At 31.1% G+C, this 13,566-nt stretch overlaps 1 protein-coding gene across 1 annotated transcript in view; it reads left to right on the top strand.

Moving 5' to 3' along the window:
* Positions 1-13,566, top strand: part of LOC118185351 (lipase maturation factor 2-like) — a 138,899-nt gene that overhangs the window by 106,428 nt on the left and 18,905 nt on the right. The gene's annotated exons all lie outside the window — the stretch shown is intronic.

Below are 13,566 nucleotides of genomic sequence, written 5' to 3'. Positions count from 1 at the left end.
TTTCATATTTGTTAATACTGAAATCATGCAAAAAATTCTGAAAAATATAATTTCTTAATTCATAATGGCTGTTGCCAATTTAAGTTGTTGTGACTTATCTCACTTGACTGACAGTAACATCATAACAAGTCCACAAAATTTATCCTGTCAAGCAGTGCAAGATTGCATCTGTGATTGGCAAGAGCCTTGAGCACCATATAGGTATGCTCAGTTCCTCTCCCAAATTTGAAGGAGAGTAACACGGAGGGGGAAGATGGGTCCGAGGGTCTCCCACCCCTCTTCCTCTACCACCAACCTTTCAGAGGACTTTTGGCTCACCGCACATTTAGAGTGCTCCCATGTCGCACGAACACTATATATTTACAAACATCCATACCTTCTCCGGGATTTGACCCTGGGCCCTTCGGTATAGCAGTGAGATTCACTAGCCCGATTTGGCCATCCAGTTTCAGTTAATATTCTTTAACCCATCAACGAGCCCGCCTCTCAGAACGAAATGCTTTGAAAATGGCCGCGTTGTCAGACAAAAAACCCCTCCAAAAAAATCACTTTCGTTTTCTGAAATCTCTCTAAGATGGCCCAGCCTAAGGCAGTATGTTTGCTTCCCCTTAGTGTGATGGATAAGCCATAAAATTGCCTCCCCGGTATTGAATGGCTTGCGTTTCGTTTCGTCTCCCTCCTCTTTCTTTGTACTATAGTAGCCTGTAGACTTGTTTCTTTTAACATGTGACGGCCGAATTTTCCGAAATCTTTTTAGAATTTTAGCTTTCAAGCTTGTGAACATTCAATTATTCGACATGTTTTATTTGGCAGTATTTTAAGAAAGATCATTATTTATTTTGTTACACAATTTTTTACTATTTACTAATCTATTTTATTTAGTTTTAGTACGCCAATTTATTTTTGGAAATTAAATTTTAATCCATTCTTTTACCGACTGTGTTCATCACATTATAAGTCCATATATATTTACGATGAGAGTACGATATTTATCAGGAATTTTTGGAAAATTTGGCATACGTATTTATATTTTAGCGTTGAATTTTTTCCACAAGTTGTTCGTTAACAGTCGAGCTCATCCTCGTAAACGCTTGATTTTTTCAGCATGGAAATGGCAAGCAAAAATCTTCCTAATATTTTTCGGGATTTTATAGCAATTTCTAGAATTTTGGCGGTTTTCTACAAATATTTTGGATACGTTTAGCTATTATGCAGTTGCTACTAATGTGGAATTTAAAGCCAAAAATGTATTCCTTCGTTGATTTGAGATATCGCATTTCGAATTTAAACGGAAGTTTAAATGAATTTGATACAATCTTAGCACAGACTAGAAGAATTATTTCTCTGTCTTGGATGGATTTTTCTCACTTTTCTGCATTTGATAGATTAAATGCATAAAGCAGACACGCACAAATAGAATTTAAATAAATTTATTTAAATAAATTTCTATTTTCATTTAAAATTTGTCATTATTAGCACCTCCCGCAGTTTTATGCAATCATAGGATTTTCCGAATTCTATTAGGTCGTTAACATAATTTCAAGGCCGAATAGAAAAGTGATAATATGGAAAGACTATGTCTTGAGTACCAATAGCCAAGTATTTGTAATTAAATAAAAATAAATATTGAATACCAGCCGCTTTTTTATTTATTTTTAGTCGTATAACGAAAGATAAACAAGAATACTATTACATCTAAGAATTATTTAGTAAATTATTTTGCTAATGTTTTATGAATGAGGAAACACGGTAAAAATGTATTAATGATTGAATTGACCGTTAAAAATCAAACTAACTCCAAAATTCCTTTTTCCCATAACTTCGTAAAATGTTTTGATTAAATATGATTTGAATGAGTTTTCCAATTCTGTTTTGAGTGATATAAATGAGGATATAAATATTATTAAATTAGGATATAAATATTAGGATAAAAATTATTAGTAGTAATAATTTTTGTATTATACAGAATATCGTTTACCGTTAAAAATTATATCTAAAAGAATTAAATTTTGTAAAAGAATAAAAAATATAATTAACTGTTCCATTTTGTCCTCTATGCATCTATTTATATAAAAAAAGGAATCTGGCTAGGGAATTTACGACTTGTATATGAACTAAAAATTGGTATCTTGACAAAACTTGTCAGAGCATAAAAAGCGTATATTCTGTGATATTAGTGTATTAATCATACTTCTGTATCGGTAAATGCAGTTTATAATTACCAGCATAAGTATCATAATGGATTTTATTAAAACGACGAAAACTGAATGCATTATCAAAGTACGGCTCTTTATCCCGTTAAGTATTGCTTGGGTCGTAACCAACACGAGTTTTATTTTTGAAATATTATTCCAAATAAAACAGGAAGCGTTAAACTATATGCATTTTAAACAGTTTTACTTCTTTATATGCATACAAATGTTAAGTAGCTTTAAACTGTACTTCACTTCTGAAACTTCTGCGGTATTATTTTTAGAACAGATCAAGGACTTTAAAGAACAAGTACATTTTAGTAATATGCAACGTTAATGATATAGTTCAAATGTTATTGAACAACTGTACGATTTGTAACTGGCACTGGAAGAAGCAAAATTTATCTACAACTTTCCCTTTCTTCTCAAATTCGTCTGATTAGCAAGGATTGAATAGATAATTGTAAACGTCTTTGCTAAAAGTAATAATAATCGGGAAGAATCCTTTCTACCCCTGCCTCCTGGGAAAAGAAAACGACTTGGAAGGGAACCTGACCTCCACAGGCTAACTGACACTAAGGTCTCCAAAGACTATTTCTAGTCAATAGAGTTTTTTCATTGTAGAAATACTCATTATCTAGAGCTATCTTTTTTTTCTAGCCATTGTAAGCTACAGATATAGTGGGAAAAAATTCTCATTTTACATAATTTTCGGATAATTACATTTTACGTTAAATAATTTTAGATTTTGATTAACGCAATCGATGAATATGGCAGAATAATAGTTTGTTGTAAACATTGTAAATTTCAACGTTTTTTTAAGTAAAGATTTCAAGTAAACCAAACCAAAGATTATTAAATTAGTCTTATAATGTTTACTGTTTGGTTTTCAGTGTTCTGAATTTGCATTTTAAAAACATAATTTAAATAATCTTTCTTTACGCTAGTCGCTTTTAAAATGTTTACCTATGTAAACACTTACTAATGTTTAATGTAGCAACATTGTATGTACTTAACGAAAGACTTAGAGGAATTTATAAAGAAAACTAGTTCACATGGAAAAAATCACGAAATCTTCCTTACAGCCAACGTATTGACCAGAAACCAAAACCAGGTCAAAATACTTATGATCATCTCTTTTATCCACATAGCCATTGGTAAACTTTTCAAACTTATACTTGTTCTTATTGCAGTTATAAACAGAAATGTGAACAATCAGATACTGCGCTTGTTAAAGTTAGTACAGTCTGCGGCTGATTCTATATCTGCCGAGGTGTTTTCAAAAAAACTTGAAAGATAATAAATTATGTTACCTGCTGAGTCATCGAAATATTATATATTTGTTTATTGAAACTGAAAATTTTATAATTTTCTATAAAACTGCAATGGAATTATTGCAATGAGTAATCTTCAGTGTGATGTAATTAGTGTCCTAAATATAAAAATATGTAAAAATCAAATTGGGAATTACAACAAATCAGTCCCTAGAAATATGCTATGCCTGTATTAATCTAGTAGCAATCAATTATTCATGAACATTATAGTATGCATGCCATATAATAATTTGTCAGCAGTACAGGAAACAATTTCGATATGCGTGCCTTTTCTTTTAACATTGTTTTTCTCTCGTTACTTTTAAGATAAACATATAACTTGAAATAGTTTTTCTTCCTCCAGCTTTCACTTATTCACTTCTTAAAATATCTCCACTAAAATCAGAGTGATATTATCAACGATTTTTCTTTATTATATAAATATAAAATTTATCCTTTATTATATAAATAATTGAAATGCTTAAATTTGACATTCTAATAAATATTTTATAGTAACTCTCTGAAAAATTTAACTTCTTTTAAAATGTATGAAAATGAATTAAATCGTGTATTTTTTCCAGTCTTAATGATAATAAAATTTTAGAATCATCAGTTATATATCCATATTGATTATGAGAAATTATCTCATTCTTCTTTGAGCTGGAAATTGCTCAATGGAGCTTCTTCCAGCTAGAATTTGAACTCGGGGTGTAAGTGATAGTAGATCGGACTATCAGTCGGAATGCCTGTGGTGCGTATTCCGCTGATAGGATAACGGATGTTTCGTGTTTTTTTTTTTTTTTTTTTTTTTCCCTCGTAAAAACGCTATGTCTCTTCAATGGCACCCCAACGAAAACATGTCAGACGATAATTCGTTAACACATGAATTATTCCGACAGTGCCTCGTGCTTCTTCTCTCTCTCGCCCTTTAAATAAAACAAATAATAAAGGAATTATGTCATTCTCACTATCTTGTTATAAATGGAAGTCCTTCCAGCTAGAATTTGGAAGACCTCCTTATTAGAAGCGCAATGAGGGCACTGCTGAATTTTCGCATTTCTTGCTTCGAAAAAAATTCAATGTCTCTGCATGGTATCTTTCTGTTTGTGCAGCATTCGAAATTATTCCGCTTTCGCAAATTTTTCAAATTTACTTTTTCTTGTATCGTTTTTCCATTTGTCGTATATTGATAGGTGAAACAATGCAGATTTCTGTTTATTTTCTTAAGTTTTCGTGTCGGAAGAAAAATATACTGTCGCATTTAAAATTGGTTTTAATGCTGAAAATGATTTGATTGTTTGGTTCTATTTTTCCTTTTTCTTCCTTTAAAGATTAATTTTTCTTCCATATACTTATTTATTTATTACATTTTAATCTAATAGTCTCCCAAAAAACTAAATCGATAAAAAAGTTCTTTGATTCCAAGATAAAAGAAACTTTCATTATGCTTTGAATTTCTTCAGCAATCTTTCACCAGTAGGATTTATTTTCTTCTTTCACCTACTGATACTATGTGATTATATATCTGTATATGTATGTATGTGTGTGAGTGTGTCTAATGGTTTAATTGATATATATATGTCATCAATGATATATATATATAATCAATGATATATATATATGCATTCATATTTTAGCATATGTATATATTAGAATGCATATATATATATATATATATTTCATTTTATAATTTCATTACACAAAAATTTTATACCTTATGGAGTATATCTTTTATAGTAGATTTTGGGAATGCTTGAATTTTGAGTGAAAAGGAAAGTCAAGATTTGTACTACTTTCCCCCGTTCAGTGCTTTCTCTTTTACTAAGGAATTAACATCATAGGAGGGCTGTTTTTGCCCAAATGTTCGGCTTTTGTGGGAACGGTTAAGGGAAACCGGAAAAGCAAGAAATAATTTTTCATTCATGAATTGACATGTTCAAGAAGCATTGACTCTCAGAGTAAAAGATGCATCTGGAATCTGGAAAAGATGCATTATACATCTGGAAAGATGTATAAGCATAAAATGGTTTTCGAATCAAAATAACATTAATTTAGAGAAATTTTTGTGGATGCAATATATAATATTGAGATAAAAGAATGTCTAAGTTACTAATGTAAGTAAAAGAGGGCGATATAGAGTGATTTCACTGTTCGACTATTCCATACACTATTCGACTATGTTAGAGAAAGGCCTCAAACATAGTACTGTCGGCTCTGTGTTTAGATTTGCTAAATTTACTAAAGCACACGATATCTATCTACCAAGATAGAGATATTCTACTTCCGACGAGCTTTCTAAGAGACACTTCCAAGCATTTAGTTTACATGTTGAGAAAAATCATAAAAATTCCATGCAGTTGATCTATTTCGTCGCTGAAAATAGAAGCTAAGAAGAATCGATAGTGTTCTCTGGCTTCACCTAGATTTTTCACTTTGAATTTGGAACTAGAAATATAATTACAAATGTCTCTACTAGGGGAGATCAAAATTCATTATTTTTTCACACATGTAAAATCTGGTTAAATACGTTTTCTCGTTTATAAATTACAGAAGATTTTTCGATAATTCCTGATATTTTAAACTTTTGATGTATTTGTTTCCTGTAACAGGTCTAAATAATCATTCATTACAGTCACACTAATTTTAACGATCTGAAAATTAACAAATGAGTTGAACTCTTTCATAATTATAATAAAAAACTTAATTTGGGTTTAAGATTACCTCAGAAGTGATTTTTTTTTTTTTTTTAAATTTCTTAATTTAGATGCCTTACAATCCAACAGTTATTTCCCCTATTAAAATACGGCCATACTAGTGGCCGGTAAATACTGGTAGTTCGACTTAGATTTACACCCTGACGAACGAATACGATGGCTGAATGGTATTTTCCCATGTTTCTTCCTATGTATAACATGAATATGAAACTTTTCTCGTTAAAAAGTCCTCTACGAAGGCATCTCTTTCCTTAAAAGCAGATAGTCTTCGTGTGTTTTGCTGCATTCAAGTAATCCTAACCTTCAAACTACGGCACCTGTCACACTAAATCAAGATAAAAGGCTTCTAAACAAGATTTTTAATCGGTGGTCAAGCGCTAAAACCGCTGAGTACTGGTAATCCTACATAAGTTCAAATCCTGGTGAACACACTTGTTTGGTGAAGGTTTTCTACGTTCAGTGTGAAGGAAATCTAGTTTTCATTAGAAAGTCCTCCCTGATAGTTTCCATCCTCTTGCGCAGATGCAAATTCCATTAAATTTTCTGTATTAAACACAATTGTAATTCTTTCTTTTAAAAGAAATCTCAGGGGAAATAATTGTAAACATCAGATTCAGTGCGATTATGAATTTTTATTTTAAAGTAGTTAACATTTTGAGTGGGAAAAGCATTTTTAATACGCTCATAAACAACCCCTCCTCTAAATTGGCATCAAACTGTGTCGATTTCTACAACAATCTATATAAATACGTTTCCAAAAAATTCTGCTAAAATATTAAAAGTTGTATTTGTAGAGCATTTATTAGTTAGATTTGTGACTACCTACTCAACTTTTGGTTTTCATAACCTATAAGGTATTTTCTCCCGCCTTCTTAGCATACCTTCGTGGTGTAATGATCAGCACGCACGGCGTGTATTCGAGAGGTTGGTGGTTCGAGTCCCGGCGAAGGCATTGCTCCTCTTTCACATGTCCTGCTTAGAAATAACCTAATGTTTCTATAGTGGCACCCAAACCAAAAAAGGTGGTGGATGATGATTCTCCGCCGCAAGGATTTGGCGATTCGGTCCCCTAATTTCCAGTCGCCCTTTAAAAGGGGGAGTATATATGGTATTTTCTCCCGCCCTTTTAGCATGCCTTCGTGGTCTCAGTACGCTCGGCGCGCATTCGAGAAGTCCGTGGTTCGCATCCCGGGTAAGGCATTGCTCATTTTTCATGTCTCTTAATGTTAAAAAAATGTAATGTCTCTACAAACCTTCCATTCATCAGAATAGTAATAAAGTTATGAAGCATAGGGGGTAGGGGGGAAAAAGGAATTTTAAAGAAAAGATTATTTTTACAAAATGACTCAAAATTTCTTGAGACAGTATAAGTAGTTATATAACTCAAAAAATTAAATATTTGACCTCTTAATTTTACTAGTATTTCTGTATAGAAATAAAACATAATTAAATATCTTTAATGAGTATCATAGATAGTGGAGCACATCGAGTGAGCTTCACAGTATTTTCAAAAGCAGCCACTTTGACAAATGAACAGAACTGTCGGGAATCGCTTATGAATGTCACTTACACGTTTCATAATGCCAAGAATGTTATAAAAATAACGGTTATGCTATATCAACAACTTACCGATCTTTCCAAAGTGCTTAGAAATAGAGCTGTTCCAAAAATTGTATTCAGTTCATTCACGGTGTTTAATCAAAAGCTCGTCGTCGGTTTTTGAACTACTTATCGATAAGCTATTGAATTCAAATTTTGTACACACACCGTTTACGGATGATAATAATTCGATTTAGAGTTTTTAAAATTTAATGTCGAAGAAATTTTTTGCGCATATTTCCATTTAAGAATAAACTAAAAATCTCAAAATTTTTAAATTTGCATCATTTTACAGAGCGTAAAATAGCTTTTGAAATAAAATTTGCATGAAATTCGTAACCTAATTTCTGATTTTGGGGCGAATTTTGTTTTAAATTTATATATCTTTTCGATTATTTGAGGTAAAAGGATACTTGGAAGTAAAAGACTGAACTAATAGTAATAATAATAATAATAATAATTTATAGCATAGATTAATGATAATAAGAGATTACTTAATAGCTTCTTTGCTAAATTCCTGTACAGTTTTATAAGAAGAATCATAGGTTCTTAAATTACGAAATCAAATAATTGAATCGCATTGTCAGATGCATAATATTTATAAATTTATCAAGACAGCCTCACGTTTTTGCTATTCGTGATATAAATTTGTATTCACTGATTTAAATTTCTAGATAAATTTCTTAAAGGGAATTATTTAATCTCGTATTCCCATCAAATTACACGATACATTATTTTTAAAACAAAGGGCGTTAGCCGAGAAGGTCTATTAACTTCATTTTTTCATTTTCCGTTGAAAACTATGTCAGTTCACTTTTCAAACTGTTGCTACCACATATTACAGCCCTGTATTATATTTAAAGAAATTAAATAATGGTTTTGGTTTATTAGATTACGGCAAAGCACTTGAGGCTATCTGCTTTGAAATTAAATAATGAATAATCTGCATAAATATATGTATGTTTCTCGCATTGTGATAAAACAACGGTACCTAGACCCATCCAATTTTGAATAACGTACATTTCCACCCGAATATGGGCATCTCGAAGCCGAGATTTGGAATTTGTTTTATTATATGTTTCGTATTTCGTAAAACTTCAATGAATTTTTAATTAAGAAACTCAACGATTTTAAAGCGAGCAAAGGCAACACTGTATGAAAATAATAATTTAAAAAATTATCTTCAACGGGCGAGACTGTGTATCGGAAATTCTAAAGATATGCTCATTTAAAATTTATTTTGCGGTATTGCTGTTTAACTGAAGTTTTATGGTTTAAGTGCGAAGAACATGATATTTAAAAATAAAGGTAACCCACAAACCGTTAAAAAACGCACTTTGGGCCTAATGTAAAATCTGAAAGATTTGCATTTATTACTTTTATTTTTCTCGTTTTAATTCATTAATGCTCTTATAGGTAAACGTTCATTTTGTAAAAAATTCTATTTTTTATTCAATAACTGCTCTAAAACGGAAATTCTTAAATCCCTTTATATATGCATCCACTTTGTAACTGGTAATAAATTTGTTTCTTTAGAGTCAGTGTAAGGCCTTTATCCCAAAACATCAAGAAGATTTCTCCCCACGCTAATGACAGTCATTACCCATCGTCGTCAGAATTGCATGGACCCTTGTCCCCTTAGGCATTGGGGGTTGGAAGACATACAAAAATACGGGCTAGTCCTTTTTAGCGTGTTTTTTCGATAATACAAAAACACGGGCCTGACCGTTTTCGAGGGTACATTTAAACTAACAATAATCCGTAACGAACCGTTAAGAGACCTGCATAAAAGAACGAGAAAATCCGGGCCAAACCGTTAATGGGTTAATATTTTCTGTACAACCTCTTGTTTGTGTTTCTGAGAAAATATGCTTAAATACATACAGATTATGATTTCATGGTTCTACGTAATTTAATTTTAAGGCCACAAGGGACGTTCAGATTCATAAATTACCTTCAAAAATTCGAAATTTCATTTTTAAGTTGTGATAAAAATTAAGCGTTTTATAAGGAAATTTCGTTTTAGACATGGACATTTAAATGCGTCTAACATTAATTAAATGCTGACCCCAACATAAATAATTACTGAAACAAAGCAATTCAGAGCCTTAAAATATTTTAAATCACATTTGTGGCTATGTTACAGGTGCCATATATTTTACTTTTGCTAGTATTTTTTTAGGGCCTAATAAATATTCAATTAATTTGAAGCTTGTGTTCCATACTCAGTGTTAGAGTCATTTTTAATTGCGTATATCTCAAAATATGTTGTTTTACTTCAACTAAAATAGTGTTATTTTAGTTGAATAAATAAAGCATTCATGTTGAATTTTGCAAAATTTGAAATTTCAAAATGAATTTTGCAAGTTGCTTATTATGTGATATTTTTACGATTACAAACATTATATTATTCATTTACCAGCATACAAGAATATTCAAAGATTTTCTTGTCAAACCCATTGATAATAGTATAGTTAAAATTTTCCTGCAAAATATGTATCATATATTCAAAAAAGAAAAGGTGGAACTTATTTTGGGGAATTAATGCAAGAATTTGTCAAAGCAGCTGTAAATCTTAAAGGTACTTTTTATTGGGTGTAAAAATTTTATGTGTATTATTTAAAAAAAAAAGAAAGGTGTATTTTTAGACTTACTATATGTTTGTACTATGACACTTGATCATTGGGTTCAGTTTTAAATTTGAACAGAATTGAATTATAAACTAATATATGTAAATTCTAACCATTAGTTTTCATTTTTTTAATGTATTTATTTTTAAATATTAAAATGTGCTGCGTTAACACTAGATTTACGAGACCCATCATTTTGATGGATTTTGGACTTCATGAGCAAAATTACAAAAATCATTATTTTTATAGTTTCCTAATTTATGCTGACAGTTATCAGGTGTAATAAGATGAATACATACCAAGTTTATTACCCCTTCAGCCATTTAATTTCAGAATTCTGTATGATGTATATATATCTCTATGGATATGCATTGAAATGGCAAGTAAGCTAGTTGTAATAAACCAGTTTGTTTATGAAATTATTTTTCTGGTGACAAATGTAAAAGTATAATGTAGATATGAAATAGAAAAATTAATTCAGCACAAATATATTTTGATAACTTCGAACGTAGTATCAATGCACTGCAAGCAGAGCAAGGGATATGTCATGTGTGATTATCTGTCAATCATGCATACCTTAAAAGCGTAAATATAAAGGGCTCAAGACTAAGGAACTATCTGTAGTCTGCTCCAATGAATGTGTCAAGGCATTTTAGTAAAAGTTTCAGTTAATGCAAGTAGAGACAATGAAGAAGAAAGTATTAGATTATGGAGGTCACTCTGAAATCACAAAAGAAAAAAATCACTTTGAATATTTAGTTTTGAAAATTGGGTGTAACAATAATAATGCTGCTTAGCAAGCATTTCTTTATGTTAAAATGAAAAAATGAATGTCACCAGTTTATCAATAAGTGTGCCAAGATGGCAAAAAGGTTTTTTCCCACATCTGCTTCAGATTGCAACACATTTTGTTTTTAAATGTAGAAAATTGTTCAATCAGTACTTTCTTGTTTTAAAAGTAGGCAAAGAGTTTGTTTTATGGTCTGTGAAAAATTCAAAATTTTATATCTGATTCATTTATAAATGTTAAAATTTTAAAATCCTAAAAGCATGTGGTGCTCAAATCAAGAAGTCTAAAAAATTGACCGATTTTTCAAAAATTCTCCAAAAGTTCAGAAATTAAGTCACAATATTCATACAAGTTTAATTGAAAGGATTTTTTTTTTCTGTTGTATTTGGTTGTGCAGATAGTAATATTTTGATATCCTTAGTGCATTTATTAAATTGAAGGTATGCACAAAAACTTGTTTAAACATTAAATAGAAAAGTCTAAATCAAATTTTGAAAATTCACATCAGCACATTTCTTTGTGATCAACAAACAGTGTTTGTGCAAAATTTGAACTTGATAGCTTATTAGGAATTAGTTTAAAAATCTATGCAAATTTCCACTTGTAGTGAAACAGCATGCGTAACTAAGTAAAAGCTTATAAAACAATACCTGTGAGATCTACAGCTGACTGAAAGATGCATGTAGCTTAATGGGCCAGGTAGGTACTGTCGTAGCTATCATTAGACTTTTCAACACGTCAAGCACTGACCACTGTACATACTTACGGGCAAGGTGTGACTTGCTGACTTTCATTCAACTCATGCATTATTCATGTATGTTCATACTGCATACCAGGTGCTTGTTTGCACACAAAATTTTCAACCAGGTACTTTTCCTGAAAAAATTTAATGAAAGAATCGCCATCTTTAGGGGTGATCTATTTTTAGCCCAGGTCACAACCTATCAGAACATTCAATTAATCACTTGTTTGTATTTATGTGTGTAGATGGAAGGGAAAATCTGTGTTGTGTTGGTGCAACATCAGCAGGAAAAGCGTATACCTTTTTTTTACTCATGCCTTTAGATGCTCTGGTTGGTATTCATTCCATGCTTTAAAAATGCTCAGAATGAGGTACCTTACATTAGAAGAAGCCCTTCAAAGATTTTTTAATGAAGAAACAGATAATGATAACAACCAGAATGAAACTGGTTCCACCAGAAATTGCTGAAGCTAGTGATGAACAAGAAGGGAATGATAAGATTTTCAATACTGATATTTTACCAAATGTTACTGCTGGGGATATTGAAGTTCATGTAAGAAGTAAGTTTCAGTCTTCTAAAAACAGTGCTAGTCATACGAAAAAGTTTAAAAAATTGAGAACTTGAAATGGGTAAAAAAGAATGTCAGTTATGATTTCATCTCTGTCATCTAAATAATAAAGGTTTTAGTGCAACAAGAACAATTCAAGAAAACCACACACAAATGTGCCCACTAGAAACAGTAAAATGTGTCCATAAGAAAGATACGGTTTATTGTGATTTGTAGTATGAAGAGAAAAACAATGTAATTTCTGTCCGATAGAACAACAATTCGGTTGTAACTGTTGATTCAACATTTGGAAAAATTCAGCCCTAAAAAGTTTTTCTTGTTATTCAAGAAGGCAAAAGAAACAGATTTTTTTATCTCAGCCTCATCTTATTGGACAATACAATATCAAAATGGAAGGAGTCAATTTATGCGACAATTTAGTAGTGAATTATAGAATAAGAGTTCATGGCAAAAAAAATGGTGGTGACCAATATTTACTTATTACATTGGTGTATCTTTGACAAATACACAGGAAATATCACATCTTTCTACTACAGGAAATAAAAAATCTCTTGTAGATTTCAGAAGTGAGACTGCACTATTCCTTTTGCAAACCCCTGCTGAAAGTGTAAAATTAGCCGGAAATAGATCAGCAACAGTAAGACCTAGTAAATTCAGCATTTTAAAAGCCATTGCATGGAGATGGTAGAGATGGATGGAGATTTTATCATGAAGTCAGATTACAGCAGAAGATTTCGTTGTAAAGAATTCCTTAGCCAGACTGTAGCTTTATATCATGATTGTAGTGAAGCTTTTCATGCTTGAATCTTTCATTTGAAAATAATTTGTATTTGTAAAGGAAATACAATGTAAATTTTAATATTAAATTAATTAAAAGTAAAGTGATTTGTAGATTTATAAAACATTATACAATTAAAAAGTAATCCAGTGCTCCCCTGAAAGAAAACTTCGCACAAGTGCAATCATACTCTCTAAATATCTGTATTCTTTTACCACTGGTGTTGCATGAACGCAACA

This window comes from Stegodyphus dumicola, chromosome 8 (genome assembly GCF_044657685.1).
Source record: "Stegodyphus dumicola isolate Sdum_Otavi_A_Nest chromosome 8, ASM4465768v1".
NCBI classification, from domain to species: domain Eukaryota; kingdom Metazoa; phylum Arthropoda; class Arachnida; order Araneae; family Eresidae; genus Stegodyphus; species Stegodyphus dumicola.
The sequence above is the reverse complement of the archived record's forward strand: the minus strand, read 5'-3'. Positions and strand labels throughout refer to the sequence as shown.